At 37.9% G+C, this 17,203-nt stretch overlaps 1 protein-coding gene and 1 non-coding gene across 4 annotated transcripts in view; one reads left to right on the top strand and one right to left on the bottom strand.

Annotated features, from left to right (window-relative positions):
- Window positions 1-17,203, top strand: part of KLF8 (Kruppel like factor 8) — a 334,415-nt gene that overhangs the window by 72,861 nt on the left and 244,351 nt on the right. The window lies entirely within an intron of this gene.
- On the bottom strand, window positions 5,744-5,816 carry TRNAE-UUC. The gene has a single exon. It is a non-coding gene; the product is annotated as a tRNA-Glu (tRNA).

The raw sequence follows: 17,203 nt of genomic DNA, 5'->3' as shown, positions 1-17,203 counted from the left end.
AATTCTTATGCTATTTCAAGCTTTTTCATTATTGCTATATTTATTATGGTGATTTGTGATAGATGATCTTTTATATTACAATGTAGGTTTTGGGGCATCACAGATCATGCCTGTATGTGACAGATGTAATTGATAGATGGTATGTGTATTCTGACTTCTCTGCTGACTGGCTGTGCCTCCATCTCTCTCCTCTGTTCAGGTCTCCTTATTACCTGAGACACAACAATATTGAAATTAGGCCAATTAATAACCTTACAATGGCCTATAAGTGTTCAAGTAAAAGGAAAAGTCACATGTCTCTCACTTTAAATCAAAAGCTAGAACTTATTAAGCTTAGTGAGAAAAGCATGTTGAAAGCTGCTGCTGCTGCTGCTAAGTTGCTTCAGTCGTGTCCGACTCTGTGCGACCCCGTCCCTGGGATTCTCCAGGGAAGAACACTGGAGTGGGTTGCCATTTCCTTCTCCATGTTGAAAGCTAAGACGGGCCAAAAGCTACACCTCTTGCATGCATCAAATAGATAGACAAGTTGTGAATGCAAAGGAAAAGTATTTCTTAAAGGAAATTGAAAGTGCTACTCCACTGAACATATGAACCATAATAAAGCAAAAACAACCTTTTTGCTGGTATGGAGACATTTGAGTGGTCTAGACAGAAATCAAACCAGCCACAACATTCCCCTAAGCCAAACCTTATCCAAAGCAAAGCCCTGACTCTTCTCAATTCTGTGAAGGCTGAAAGAAGTGAGGAAGCTGCAGAAGAAAAGTGTGAAGCTAGAAGGGCTTAGTTCATTAGATTTAAGGGAAGAAGCCTTCTACCTAACATAAAAGTGCAAGGTGAAACACTGCTTGCAAGTGCTGATGTAAAAGCTGAAGCAAGTTATCCAGAAATTCTAAGATAATTAATGAAGGTGGCTACACTGAACAACAGATTTTCAAATAGATTAATCAACCTTCTATTGGAAGAAGATGCCATCTAGGACTTTTAGAGCTATAAATGAGAAGTCAATGCCTGGCTTCAAAGGACAGGCTGACTCTCTTGTTGGGGGCTAAGGTAGCTGGTAACTGGTAAGCCAGTGCTCATTTACCATTCTAAAAATCCCAGGACTATTAAGAACTATGTTAAACATTCTGCCTGTCTTCTGTAGAAGGAAGAACAATGCCTGAATGACAAGTATATCTGTTTATAGCATTGTTTACTGAATATTTTAAGCCTACTGTTGAGACCTAGTTCTTGGGAAAAAATTGATACCTTTTTAAACATTAATGCTCATTGGCATTGATACCTGGTCACTGAAGAGCTCTTGATGGATATGCCACAAGATTAATGTTGTTTTCATGCTTGTTAACACGACATCCATTCTGCAGTCCATGGATCGAGGAATAATTTTGACTTTCAAGTCATATTGTTTAAGAAATATATTTTTTAAAGCTATAGCTGCTATAGATAATAATTTCTTTAATGGATTTGGACAAAGTAAAGGAAAAATCTTCTGGAAAGGATTGACCATGCTAGAATAGTCATGGATCATGGAAAGAGGTTAAAATATCAATATAAACAGGAGTTTGGAAGTTGATTCCAATCCTCATGATTTATGTAGAGGATGTATATTCAGATGTGGTGAAAATAGAAAGAGAAAACTAGAATTAGAAGTAGAGACTGAAAATGTGACTGAGTTGCTGCAATCTCATGATAAAAATTTATTGGGTGAGGAGTTGTTTCTTAAGGATGACCAAAGAAAGTTGTTTCTGGAGATTGACTCTCCTGCTGGTGAAGATACTGTGAAGATTGTTGGAATGACAACAAAGGAATTAGAATATTACATAAACTTAGTTGATAAAGTTGTGGTAGAGTTTGAGAAGATTGACTCCAATTTTCAAAGAAGTGCTACCATGGATAAAATGCTATCATCAAATAGTATTTCATACTACAAAGAAATACTTCATGAATGGAAGACTCAATTGATGCTGCATGAAAGGAAGACTCAATTGATGCTGCAAACTGTATTGTTGTATTACTTTAAGAAGTTGCTACAACCACCCCAACCTTCAGTAACCACCAACCTGACCAGTCAGCAGCCATCAACATTGAGGCAAGACCCGGCACCACCATCTGAACTGAAGGCTCATTTTTTGTTTAGCAATAAAGTATTTTTTAAATAAGTTATGCACATTTGAGAAATTTGTATGCAGGTCAGGAAGCAACAGTTAGAATTGGACATGGAACAACAGACTGGTTCCAAATAGGAAAAGGAGTACGTCAAGGCTGTATATTGTCACCCTGCTTATTTAACTTATATGCAGAGTACATCATGAGAAAAGCTGGGCTGGAAGAAGCACAAGCTGAAATCAAGATTGCTGGAAGAAATATCAATAACCTCAGATATGCAGATGACACCACCCTTATGGCAGAAAGTGAAGAGGAACTAAAAAGCCTCTTGATGAAGGTGAAAGAGGAGAGTGAAAAAGTTGGCTTAAAACTCAATATTCAGAAAATGAAGATCATGGCATCCGGTCCCATCATTTCATGATAAATAGATGGGGAAACAGTGTCAAACTTTATTTTTTGGGGCTCCAAAATCACTGCAGATGGTGACTGCAGACATGAATTTAAAAGATGCTTACTCCTTGGAAGAAAAGTTATGACCAACCTAGATGGGAACATGTGTATACCTGTTGCGGATTCATGTTGATATATGGCAAAACCAATACAATATTGTAAAGTTAAAAAAAAAAATAAAACTAAAAAAATAAATTAAAAAAAAAAAAATCAGAGACATTACTTTGCCAACAAAGGTCCGTCTAGTCAAGGCTATGGTTTTTCCAGTGGTCATGTATGGATGTGAGAGTTGGACTGTGAAGAAGGCTGAGTGCTGAAGAATTGATACTTTTGAACTGTGGTGTTGGAGAAGATTCTTGAGAGTCCCTTGGACTGCAAGGAGATCCAACCAGTCCATTCTGAAGGAGATCAGCCCTGGGATTTCTTTGGAAGGAATGATGCTAAAGCTGAAACTCCAGTTACTTTGGCCACCTCATGCAAAGAGTTGACTCATTGGAAAAGACTCTGATGCTGGGAGGGATTGGGGGCAGGAGGAGAAGGGGACGACAGAGGATGAGATGGCTGGATGGCATCACGGACTCGATGGACATGAGTCTGAGTGAACTCCAGGAGTTGGTGATGGACAGGGAGGCCTGGTGTGGTGCAATTCATGGGGTTGCAAAGAGTCAGACATGACTGAGCGACTGAACTGAACTGAACTGATGCACATTTTTAGATAAAATGCTCTTATGCGTTTAGTTAATAGACTATGTGAGTGTGTGCTAACTCACTTCAGTCGTGTTCATCTCTGCCACCCTATGGACTATAACCTGCCAGGCTCCTCTGTCCTTGGGATTCTCCAGGCAAAATTATTGGCGTGCATTGCCATGCTCTCCTCCAGGATCTTCCTAACCCAAGGATCAAACCTGCTTCTCCTGTGGCCCCTGCATTGCAGGCAGGTTCTCTACTACTGAACAACCAGGGAAGCCTGAATAGACTATAATATAGTGCAAACATAAACTTTTATATTCACTGGGAACCCTAAAAATGTGTGTGACTCAGTTGTGCTATTTTCCTTATTGTGGTGGTTTGGAACCAAACTCACTGGTGTACCTTGTCTTACCCATAAGTGAGATTGCTGAATTATATTGTAGTTCTATTTTTAGCTGTTTTTTTGTTTGTTTGTTTGTTTTTTTGAGGCACCACCATACTGTTCTCCATAGTGGCTGTACCAATTTACATTACTACCAACAGTGCATAGGTGCCCCTTTTATTCTTTACATTTTCCTGGTAATTAGTGATGTTGAGCATATTTTCATGTATCAGTTGACCATGTGACTGTCTTCTATGGAAAAATGATCCAAAGGTCTTATGCTCCTTTTTAAACTGGATTCTTTCTTCCTTTCTTTCTTTTGGTATTGAGTTATATGGGTTTCTTATATATTTTTGGAGAAGGGAATGGCAACCCACTCCAGTATCCTTGCCTGAAGAATCCCATAGACAGAGGAGCTTGGCAGGCTAAAGTCCATGGGGCCGCAAAGAGTCGGACACAACTAAGCGACTAACACTTACATATTTTGGATATTAACCCCTTATCAGATAGATAGTTTTCAAATATTTTTTCTCATTCTGTTAGGTTGTGTTTCATTTTATTTGCTTATTTATTTATATGTTTATTACTGTTCAGAAGCTTTTTAGTTTTATATAGTCCTACTTATTGTGTTTTCATTTTTTATGCTTTTATTGTCATATCCAAAAATTTGTTGCCAAATGGTGAAAAATTCCATTTATAAAATGAATAATTTTCTGGAGATCTAATTGACAGCATGGTGAATATAGTTAACAATAATACATACTTGAAAGTTGCTAAGAGAGTGGATCTCAAAGGTTCTCACCACATGCCAAAAATGGGTAATTATGTGAGGTAATAGATTTGTTAACTAACCTTATTCCGGTAATCATTTTGAAATATATACTTATATATGTAAAAATTCAATATTAAGTTTATTAATATTTAAAAACTCAATAAATTAACATTAAGGAATTCCTTTCCCTACATTTTTTTCCTAGGAGTTTTATGGTTTCCAGTCTTACATTTAGGTCTTTAATCCATTTCAGTTTAACTTTTTGAGTGACATAAAAGGGAGTTCAATTTCATTTTTTTGCATGTGTACATCTAGTTTTCCTAACACTGTTTATTGAAGAGACTGTCTTTTCCTCATTGAGTATTGTCTGCTACCTTGTCAAATGTTAACTGATGGTATATGCATGAGTTTATTTCTGGACTTTATTTCTGAAATTGAGGTCTACTCTCCTACTAATTTTCAAGTGTACAATACATTGTTGTTAACTATAGGTACCATCCTGTCAGTTAGATCTCCAGTAAATTATTCATCTTATAAATGGAATTTTATGCCATTTACCAATGCCTTACAGTTTTTACTGCACAGATCTTTCACCTTTTGGTTAAATTTTTCTTAGGTATTTTATTGGTTTTGATACTGTTGCAAATGGGATTGTTTTATTTGTTTTTCAGATAGTTCATTGTTAGTGTAAAGAAACATAATTGATTTTTGTATGTTGATTTTGTATTCTGCAATTTTATTCATTCTAACAATTACTATTTAGTAGTTCTTAAAATTATTTGTTTGGAGAAGGCAATGGCAACCCACTCCAGTACTCTTGCCTGGAAAATCCCATGGACAGAGGAGCCTGGTAGGCTGCAGTCCATGGGGTTGCGGAGAGTCGGACATGACTGAACGACTTCACTTCCACTTTATTTGTTAAGTCTAACAATTGTTTGGTGGAATCTTTAGGCTTTTCTATATATGAGATGTTATCTGCAAATAGAGCAATTTTATTTCTTTTCTGTTTTGGATGACTTATTACTTTCTCTTGCCTGATTGCTCTGGCTAGGACTTCTGGTACTACATTGAATAGGAGTTCTGGGAGTAAACATCCTTATTTTGTTGATTTTAGAGGAAATGCTTTCAGCCTTTCGTCAATGAGTATGATGTCATCTGTGGGCTGGTCCTATGGAGCCTTTATTATGTTGAAGTAAGTTTCTTCTATACCTAGTTTAGGGTGTTTATCATGAAAGAGCACTGTATTTGTTAAATACTTTTTCTTTATCTGTTGAGCTGATCATGTGAATTTTTCCTTTATTCTCTTTTTTTTTGGCCACACTGTATGGCTTTCAGGATCTTAGTTCCTTGACCAGGGATTGAACCTGGGCCCTCAGCAGTGAAAGTGTAGAGTCCTAACTACTAGACCATCAAGGAATTAATTCCTGCTATCCTTTGTTCTTTTACTATAGTGTGCCACATGATTGATTGGCATATGTGGAATCATTTTTATATCCTTGGGATAAATCCCGCTTGAACATGGTATCAGTGAAGTTGCTCAGTCGTGTCTGACTCTTTGTGATCTCATGAACTGTAGCCTACCAGGCTCCTCCATCCATGGAATTTTCCAGGCAAGAGTACTGGAGTGGATTCCCATTTCCTTCTCCAGGGGATCTTGCCGACCCAGGGATCGAACCCAGGTCTCCCGAATTGCAGGCAGATGCTTTACCGTCTGAGCTACCAGGGAAGCCCCTCGAACATGGTATATGCTCTTTTAATGTTCTGTTGAATTAGTTGTCTTAGTATCTTGTTGAGAATTTTTGCATCCATATTCATTAGTGATATTGGCCTATGGCTTTCTTATAGTGTCCTTATCTGCTTTTGAGTCAGGGTAAAGCTGATTTCCTAACATGAATTTGAGAGTATCCCCTCCTCTTCGATTTTTTTGGAGGAGTAGAGGAGGATTGGTAATTCTTCTTTAAATATTTGGTCGAATTCACCAATAAACCCACCTAGTCCTGACCTTGCCTTATTTGGGATATTTTTTTTATTAATGATTCAGTTTTCTTACTTGTTATTAGTCTGTTCATATTTTCTATTTCTTCATGATTCACACTTGATAGATTATATTATTATAGGAATCTACTTCCTCTAGTTAGGATGTCCAATAAGTTGGTGTATCATTTTTTATAGTCTTGGTATCTCTGGTACCAGTGGTAATGCCACTTCTTTCACTTGTAATTTTTAAAATTTAATTTATCTTTTTTATTTCTTGGTTAGTATAGCTAAAGATTAGTCATTTTCTTTACCTTTCCAAAGAACCAGCTCTTGCTTTTGTTAATCTTCTCTATTGTGTTATTATTCTCTATTCCCTTTACATCTGCTCTGATCTTTATTATTTCTTTACTTCTGCTAATTTTGGGCCTAGTTTTTCTAGTTCCTTGAGGTGTAATGTTAGGCTGTTTGAGATATTTCTTTGCTCTTAAATGTGTATGTTTATAGTTATAAACTTTCTTCTTAAAACTGCCTTTGCTGCACTCCATAAGTTCTGATATGTTGTACTTCTTTTTTTTATTTTTTATTTTCCTTTTGATTTATTCTTTGATTTTTCAGGAGTGTGTCATTTAATTTCTATGTATTTGTGAATTTTCTAGCTTTCCTCCTGTTTTTTTAATTTGTTAGTATTTTTTATATGAGAAGATATATCTCCAGATTGTGGTGTATTTCTGTCTGACATACTTAAGTACTCTCTGCCTCTAAGATCTTCATTTATCCAATTGCAAAACTGGACAAAATATATGCTATAACAGGAGTGGTTCAAATCTGTTCATGGACAAAGATAATGTATAGTAGAAATCCGTGATGATTTTGCAGTGTGTCTAAGTCTCTGAACTTTAGCTGTATCATCTGCAAAAAGGGAAAAATAATTTGTAATTTCTAGCATTTGGAGAAATATTAAATAAGAGCATACATATAAAGTACCCACAGTGCCTAGCACTTATTTTTTATTAAATAAATTTTAGTGATTTTTGAAACTGTTGTTACTGACTTTGGTTTTGTGAAGAACAGTACCTCAAAACACCAAAGTCAGGTACCCTTAATTTATCTCAGGAAAACTGTTCATCTTCCTCTCCTTCATCTGTTCATCTTACTTTGTCCCATTATTAACCCAGCCAAAGCACAACTCAGTGTTCCCATGGTTCTAATCAACCTGCTTCTTTCAACCTTCTCTTTTCCTGTAAATTGTGCCTCCTTTCAGTTTATCAGGCCAAAGACCTTAGAGTCATCATTATATTCTGTATTTGATAAATAGAGCACATGCTGTTAGCTATAATCTTATAAAAGAGAATCTCCTAAATCCCACCACTTTTCACCAACTCCAGCATACCAAACTGGTCTGTGCTACCACCATCTCTCCCCTAATATTTTATAATAGCCTTTTAAGTAGTACCCTCTATTCTTTATCTGTCCCTAAAAATGTATTCCTAATACATCAGCAAGAGTGATCCTATTATAACCAAAGGCATATCAGGTCAGTTCCTTGCTCAAATCTCTCCAATGGCATCCCATCAAACTGAAAGCCAAAGTACTTACCTTGGCATACAAGAAACTGCACGATTTTGTACCTGCTCCCTCTCTGACCCCATCTCCTATCCCCTGTCTCCATTCACTGTGTTTAAGCTATAACAACTTTGAATTTGCCATTCCTTCCGCTGGGAATCCTCTTCGCTGCAATATCCACGTGACTCACCTGCTTTTTTCAGTCTTCTGTTAAAATGTTACCTCCCCAGACAGGTTTATATAAAAAAATAACACCCTCGTGAGTACCCCCATCCCTACTACCCTCTCTGATTTTATCTGACATATTCTATATTGATTATTGTCCTTTCATTCTGACTAGTATTTAATAACCTTCATAAGGGACACTGTTCTTTCCACTAACTCCCAGTACTGAATAAATGAATAACTAGCTCAGTGCCTACTATGTTACAAACACTGTATCAAGCACCAGGGCTACATACAACACATTAGCTCTAGCCTGGAGGAGTTCAAAGAAGTAATATAAATGCACAATTCCTATTATAATGCTAGGTACTATAATAATTATCTTTACCAGGTGCTGTGGTAGTTTAGAGGATGGAGCTCAATTGTATGATGGATGGCAAGAAAGTCTTCATTAGGAAGGTAATGCTAGAGGTAGAATTTGAGCTGAATCTGAAGGATGAATATTCAACAAGCGAAAGAGGAGTAAAAGGTGTTGATAGGAGGGAAATGTTGAAAAGACATTCTAACTAAAGAAAAAAGCAAATAAAATGACATCAGATAAGATCAGATCAGTCACTCAGTCGTGTCCGACTCTTTGAGACCCCATGAATCGCAGCACGCCAGGCCTCCCTGTCCATCACCAACTCCCAGAGTTCACTGAGACTCACGTCCATCGAGTCAGTGATGCTATCCAGCCATCTCATCCTCTGTCGTCCCCTTCTCCTCCTGCCCCCAATCCCTCCCAGCATCAGAGTCTTTTCCAATGAGTCAACTCTTTGCATGAGGTGGCCAAAGTACTGGAGTTTCAGCTTTAGCATCATTCCTTCCAAAGAAATCCCAGGGCTGATCTCCTTCAGAATGGACTGGTTGGATCTCCTTGCAGTCCAAGGGACTTTCAAGAGTCTTATCCAACACCACAGTTCAAAAGTATCAATTCTTCAGCACTCAGCCTTCTTCACAGTCCAACTCTCACATCCATACATGACCACAGGAAAAACCATGGCCTTGACTAGACGAACCTTTGTTGGCAAAGTAATTTCTCTGCTTTTGAATATGCTATCTAGGTTGGTCATAACCTTCCTTCCAAGGAGTAAGCGTCTTTTAATTTCATGGCTGCAGCCACCATCTGTAGTGATTTTGGAGCCCAGAAAAATAAAGTCTGACACTGTTTCCAGTGTTTCCCCATCTATTTCCCATGAAGTGATGGGACTGGATGCCATGATCTTCATTTTCTGAATGTTGAGCTTTAAGCCAACTTTTTCACTCTCCACTTTCACTTTCATCAAGAGGCTTTTTAGTTCCTCTTCACTTTCTGCCATAAGAGTGGTGTCATCTGCATATCTGAGGTTATTGATATTTCTCCTGGCAATCTTGATTCCACCTTGTGTTTCTTCCAGTCCAGCGTTTCTCATGATGTATTCTGCATATAAGTTAAATAAACAGGGTGACAATATACAGCCTTGACATACTCCTTTTCCTATTTGGAACCAGTCTGTTGTTCCATGTCTAGTTCTAACTGTTGCTTCCTGATCTGCATACAAATTTCTCAAGAGGCAGATCAGGTGGTCTGGTATTCCCATCTCTTTCAGAATTTTCCACAGTTTATTGTGATCCACACAGAGATGTGAAATATAGCAGCAGCTATGTATAAGTAGAATGATTAAAAATTTCTTGGAACTAGGGTATTGTGCATACATGGTATGGAAGGGGGATTTTTACTCATCTTTGTCAAGGGACTTGTCTTTTTTCAACCCAATCAAAAAATAGAGTGAATAGGATGAGTATATGAAACGTGCAAAGTTCCATTCACTGAGGAAGGATCCCTGATAGATCGGAGGAGCTAGTGATGATTTTAGAAATTATTTGAATTATGTCCTTCAGACCTGGATTATGTTCCTCAGGTCAGCATATCTTCTACTTTGGGTAAGGAACAGAATAATAGAAAACATTGTTGCAGTTAAACCTTAGTGCAGTCTACCACAACTCTGCACATTCCAACCTGAATCATGAATTGTCTTTGCAAAACAGGGCTGGGTTGGAAAGTGGGTTTGGATCAGGGACCCAGGGAGGAGACAACTGTTGATTGTGAAAAGGCAGCCTGAAGAGATAGGAGTAAGGAGATCCACAACTGGGAACATCTGGAGAAAAAGCCTAAGATACCTAAAAGCAAGTTGTCATTGTTGAGAGGCATGCAAGAGGAGAACCTAACATTATAACCCCTTTCCCCAACTGCTGGCTTCTTTGGTCTCCATGGGCATTGGGAGGGGCTCCCACCTGAGCGGGTCCACTTCCTTGTTAGGTGGAGGTCTCCTCTGTTGGCCAGCATGGGCTCCAAGAGTCTGAGTGCTGCCCATCCCAAAACCTCCTTGGGAATCAGTGGTGGGCACCCCTGCCTGGGACAAGAGCCCTCCAATGCTGGTGAGGGCTGAATGCTAAAGCCTGGGGTTGAGAGAATGAATCCTGGGAGAGAAACACTTGGTTGGGTGGATACAGCAGAGGGGACTGGAGTGAGGAGATTTGCATCTGGGAATGCCCCCTAGAGAAAGCATGGTCTGCCTGAAAAGCGAGGCATCATTACTGAGAGGTGCACAGGGAGTACAGCCATCATCTTCCCATACTCCAGCTTCTGCTTCCTCGACAGAGGGAGTGTGCCACAGTCTGTTCCAACTTCTTGTTGGTCCTGCTGCCACAGACAACTTACAGACAATCCAATTGTGGCCATAGTACCACTGCCCCAATATGAATAAATAAATGGTGCCTCAAGCATCTATTCATTCCCTCTCATCTGGGCAGGGAACAGATGCTTGAGAGTGAGGCACACAAAGAGGTTGGGTCAAAACCAAACCTGAGCCCGAGGAGCAGTGCAACTAAGGAAGGGGAACAGATATCTTTCTGTGCAGCTGCACAAGCTGTGGACTCAATCCCCATGTAAGCTGGATAAATCCTGCGCCTCTGGAACACATGAATAGGCGACAAATGTTTCAACAATTGAGACCTGTTTAGCCTTCACAACACTGGACACAGAGGGCAAGTACATGTGAGAATTGGGCAAGGTCAGAGTCTGAGCTGGCTCCACAGTGTCCACAGCAGATACAAAGAACTATCTAGAGGTATTTGAAAGCCTACTTAGGATGTGGGGTTTGGCTCTGGCTCACTGTGGGAGCAAGAACATTGACAGAAGAGGCTCCAGGGAAATATTCTTATTACTACTAGTTTTGTGTGTGTGTGTTTCATTTTACTCATTGTTTTTGTTATTGTTTTTATTGTTTTTTATCTTTTATTTTTACTTTATATATGTATATATTATATATAATTTTTTACTTTAACTTTTTGTTGCACTGTGTTTTATATTCTTCTTGTTGCTTTGTGGCTTTTTTTTTTTTTTTCCTGCTTTTGTCCTTTGTTATTTTATTTTGTTTTCATTGTTTTTCTGTATCTACTTTATGTTTTGTTTGCTTTCACTCTTCTTATTGTTTGCTTTGTTTTTATTTTTCATTCTTTGTTAGTTTAGTCCTTATTAACTATTCTCATATTAGAATTATTTTGTTATTGTTTTGTCTGTTTTTTTCCTATTTTATGTGTGTGTGTTTGTTGGGTTGTTGTTACTTTTTTTATCTGCTGTTGTTTTTGGTATGTCTTGGGTTCTGTTTTCTTTTTTTCATTTTTAACTTTTCTGTTATTTCTTTCCTTTTCTTCCTTTTTTCTCAGTCTGCACTCTATTGGCTGTAGGGTCTTGCATTGTTGGCTGTAGGCTCTGCTGAAGAGTTGAGCCTGGGCCTCCAGGTTGGGAGCATAGAGTCCAAGATGTTGAACCACCAGAGAATTTCTGGGTCCAGGGAATATTAACAGGCATGCATGTTCCTGGAGGTACCCATATCAAAATTAAGACCCAGCCCAGTGCAACTTCCAGCAGGCTTCAGTGCTAGAAATGTCATGCCAGACAATCAAGAGAATAACACAAATCCACCCATCAGTAAACGGGCTGCCTGAAATCATACTTAGCTCACAGATATCCCAAGACACCCCACCTGATGAGGACTAGGCGCAAGGCCCTTCCACCAAGAAGTCTACACATGCAATCCTCACTCACCAGGGGGCAGACAGCAGAGGCAAGAGGAAAAACAAGTCTGCAGCCTGTGAGAACAAAGACCCTAAACACAGTAGGTTAGACGAAATGAGACGACAGGAAAATATGGTGCAGATGAAGGAGCAAGCTAAAAAAACCCAAAGACCAAATACATAAAGAGGAAATAGGCAATCTACCTTAAAAAAATTCAGAGAAATCATAGTACACATGCTCCAAGATCTTGGAAATAGAATGGAGGCATGGATCAAGAAGATTCAAGAAATAATTAACAAGGACCTAGAAGAACTAAAGAATGAACAATCAGTAATGAACAACATGATTAACTGAAATAAAAAAAAATGCTAGATGGAATCAACAGCTAAATAACTGAGGCAAAAAAAAAAAAGAAAAGTTTAGCTGAAATACAGAATGGTGGAAATAAATGTTGAGGAGCAGAATAAAGAAAAAGAATGAAAAGAATTGAGAACAGTTGCAGAGAAATCTGGGACACTAAATGTACCAAATTGGAATTATAGGGGTCCGAGAAGAAGAAGAGAAAGAGAAAGGGCATAAGAAAATATTTCAAGAGATTATAGTTGAAAATTTCCCTAACATGGCAAAGCACATAGACATCACAAGGGGACAGAAAGAGTGCTCCCTTGCTAGTTTATAGCAAGGAGTTATATACCTATTAGCAAACTGCTAATTAGAGAAAGGAAATGCTCCAAAATTGAGAGAGTTACACCAGGCCCCTCACCCACAACAAACATTTGAGATAGCATTGCCACAAGGTGAGTCATCCCCAGGCCATAAAACAATTGATATGAATCTTGAAGAAAGGCAGATTTCCAGGCAAATACATAGATTCATTAACATAGCTTAAAAGAGCATTTCCAAGAATAAAACATACTGGTTTGTTGAACCATTATCAGTTCCCAGGTTTCAGTCTTAGGTGGAACTGACTTGAAGAAAGGCAGATTCTAAGGCAAATACACAGTTCATTAACATAGCTTAAGAAAAACATTTCCATAAGAAAAATGCATTGGTTAGCTCAAGGTTTGAGAAAAGTTAAGTTTAGGTGGAACCAGAATTTTAAAAGAAACCTTTTAATTTTGTATAGAGAAGGGGAAAAAAAAGTCTGACACTTGTAGTTTGTTTCCTTCTGCCACTTACGAGAGAGGGAAAAAAAAGTCTGAAAATTACAGTCCATTTCCTCCACTTGGGGACCCCTGTTACCCTCTCAGTGAAAGTGAAATCACTCAGTCGTTTCCGACTCTTTGCGACTCCATGGACTGTAGCCCACCAGGCTTCTCCATCCATGGGGTTTTCCAGGCAAGAGTACTGGAGTGGGTTGCCATTACCCTCTCAGTAGCTAACCAGTAAGCTACAAAATAAACAAGAGATCAGTGAAGAAGTTAAAGAGAAAAGTTTAAAAATACCAGAAACAAGTGACAGTGAAAACATAATGACCCAAAATTTATGGGATGAAGCAAAAGCATTTTTAAGAGGGAAATGTATAGCAATGCAACCCTTACTAAAGAAACAAGAAAAATATCCAACAAACACCTAATCTTATACTGAAGCAACTAGGGAAACAACAATAAACAAAACCCAAAGTTATTAGAAGGAAAGAAATTATAAAGATAAGAGCAGAAAAATAAATTGAAAAATTCAATGAAACTAAAAGCTAGCTCTTTGAGAAAAAAAAAAAAATGATAAATCTTTAGCCAGACTCATCAAAAAATACAGGAGAGGGCTGAAATCAATAAAATTAGAAATAAAAAAGTAGAAGATAAAACTTGCACCACAGAAATACAAAGGATCATAAGAGACTACATTCAAGACATTTTATATGCCAATAAAATGGAAAACCTGGAAAAAATGGACAACTTGTAAGGCAAACACAACCTTTCATGACTGAACCAGAAGAAATAGAAAATATGAACAGAACAATCATAACTAATGAAATTGAAATGTGGTTAAAAATCTCCCCAAAATACAGAAGTCCAGGACCAGATGGCTTCACTGGTGAATTCTATCAAATATTTAGAGAAAAGCTAACACCTATCCATCTTAATCTCTGGCAAAATATTGCAGAGGATGGAATACACCCAAATTCATTGTACAAGGCCACCATCACACCATCACCCTAATATCAAAATCAGACAAAGATATCACACACAAAAAAGAAAATTACAGGCCAGTAGTACTGGTGAACATAGACACAAAAATCCTCAACAAAATACTAGCAACCTGAATCCAACAACACACTAAAAGGATCATACATCATGATCAAGTGGGATTTATCCCAGGGATGCAAAGATTCTTCAATATACACAAATCAATCAATGTGATACACCATAAAAACAGATTGAAGAATAAAAACAAAATTAAATAAAAAATAGCACAAACGGAGATATATATTATCTTCTTGGATTGGAAGAATCAATATTGTGAAAATGACTATACTCACCCAAGCAATGTACAGACTCAGTTCAATCCCTATCAAATTACCAATGGCATTTTTTTTTACAGAACTAGAACGAAAAAAATAAATTTATAGTTCATGGAAACACAAAAGACTCTGAATAGCAAAATCAGAGAGAGAAATGTGGAGCTGGAGGAATCAGACTTATTGACTTCAGACTATACTACAAAGCTACAGTAATCAAGACAGTATGATACTGGCACAAAAACATAAATGTAGATCAACATAATAGGATACAAAGCCCCAAGATTAAACTCATGCACCCATGATCACCTAAAATATGACAATGAGGCCAGAATATAGAATAGAGCAAATACAGCCTCTTTAATAAGTGGTGCTGGGAAAACTGGAAAACTTGACAGCTACATGTGGCACTGGTGTTAAAGAACTTACCTGCTAGTTCAGGAGACATAGGAGACATGGGTCCGATCCCTGAGTTGGGAAGATCTCCTGGAGAAAAAAAAAATGCCAACCCACTCCAGTATTCTTTTCTGGGAAATCTCATGGACAGAGGATCTTGGTGGGCTACAGTACACAGGGTCACAAAAAGGTGAGCATGACTGAAGTGACTTAGCATGCATGCACTCACATGTAAGATAATGAATTTAGAACACTTCCTAACACCATGTAAACACACACACAAAAACTCAAAATGGGTTAAAGACATATATGCAAGGTGAGACACTATAAAACTCTTATAGAAAAGCATAGGCAGAACACAGTTTGATATAAATCAAAGCATGATCTTTTTGTCTCCCTCCTAGATTAATAAAAATAAAACCAAAAATAAACAAATAGGACCCAATTAAATCTAAACACTTTTGCACAGCAAAGGAAACCATAAATAAGAAGAAAAAACAACCCTCCAAATGGGATAAATATTTGCCAACAAATCAAATGACAAAGGATTAATCTCTAAAATATACAAACAGCTCATGCAGCTCAATATATAAAAATTTTAAACACATGAAAGACCTACATAGACATTTCTCTGAGGAAGATGTACAGATGGGCAACAAACACATGAAAAGATACTCAACATCACTAATAGAGAAATGCTGGTCAGAATGGTCATCATCAAAAAATCTACAAACAATAACTGGTTGAGACTGTATGGAGAAAAAGGAACCCTCTTAAACTGTTGGTGGGAATTTAAATTGATAAAGCCACTAGGGAAAACAGTGTGAAGTTTCCTTAAAAAACTAAAAATAGTACTATCATATAACCCTGCAATATCACTACTGGGTATATACCGAGAGAAAACCATTATTCAAAACAACATATGCACCCCAATGTTCATAAGAGCACTACTTATAATAGCCAGGGCATGGAAGCAATCTAAATGTTCTTCAACAGAAGAATGGGTAAAGAACATGTGTCACAATGTTGGTGGGGATGTTAATTGATACAGCCACTATGGATAAGAGTATAGATTCCTTAAAAAACTAGGAATACAACTACCATATGACCCAGCAATCCCACTACTGGACATACACCCTGAGAAAACAGTAATTCAAAAAGGCATGTGTACCCCGATGTTCATAGCAGCACTATTTACAATAGCCAGGACATGGAAGCAAACCTAGATGTCCATTGACAAATGAATGGATAAAGAAGTTGTAGTACATAATACACAATGGAATATTACTCAGCCATAAAGGGAATGAATGTGAGTCAGTTGAACTGAGGTCGATGAACCTAGAACCTGTTATACCTGTTATACAGAGTGAAGTATACCAGAAAGAGACAACTAAATTTCATATATTAATGCATACATCTAGGAGTCAGACACGACTGAGCGACTTCACTTTCACTTTTCACTTTGATGCATTGGAGAAAGAAATGGCAACCCATTCCAGTGTTCTTGCCTGGAGAATCCCAGGGATGGGGGAGCCTGGTGGGCTGCTGTCTCTGGGGTTGCACAGAGTCGGACATGACTGAAGTGACTTAGCAGCAGCAGCAATGCATACATATGGACCTAGAAAAACTGTAATGATGAACCTGTCTTCAGGGCAGGAATAGAGACACAGATATATAAATAATAGACTTGTGGACACAGTAGGGGAATGAGAGGGTGGGAAGAAATGAGAGAGTAGCATTGACATATATACACTACCATGTATAAAGTAGATAGCTAGTGGGAAGCTGCTGTATAACACAGGGAGCTCACCTTGGCGCTCTGTGACAACCTAGAGAGGTGGGATGGGGGTGGGAGAGAGGCTTAAGAAAGAGAGGATATATGGATAATTATTGCTTATTCTCCCTATATAGCAGAAATCACATTGTAAATCAATTATTCTCCAAATAGAAAAAACTCATGTCACATATATTGAATGGAATATTACTCAACCAGAAAATGGAACGAAGTTTGGTCATTTGTAGAGACATGGATGGATAGAGATTGTCATATAGAGTAAGTCAGAAAGAGTAAAATAAATATCATATGCTAATAAATATCATATATTCCTGCATATATGTGGAATCCAGAAAAATAGTATAGATGAC

The sequence above is a fragment of the Bubalus bubalis genome, chromosome X, assembly GCF_019923935.1.
Source record: "Bubalus bubalis isolate 160015118507 breed Murrah chromosome X, NDDB_SH_1, whole genome shotgun sequence".
Lineage (NCBI taxonomy): Eukaryota > Metazoa > Chordata > Mammalia > Artiodactyla > Bovidae > Bubalus > Bubalus bubalis.
This window is presented reverse-complemented; position numbering and strand designations above follow the sequence as displayed.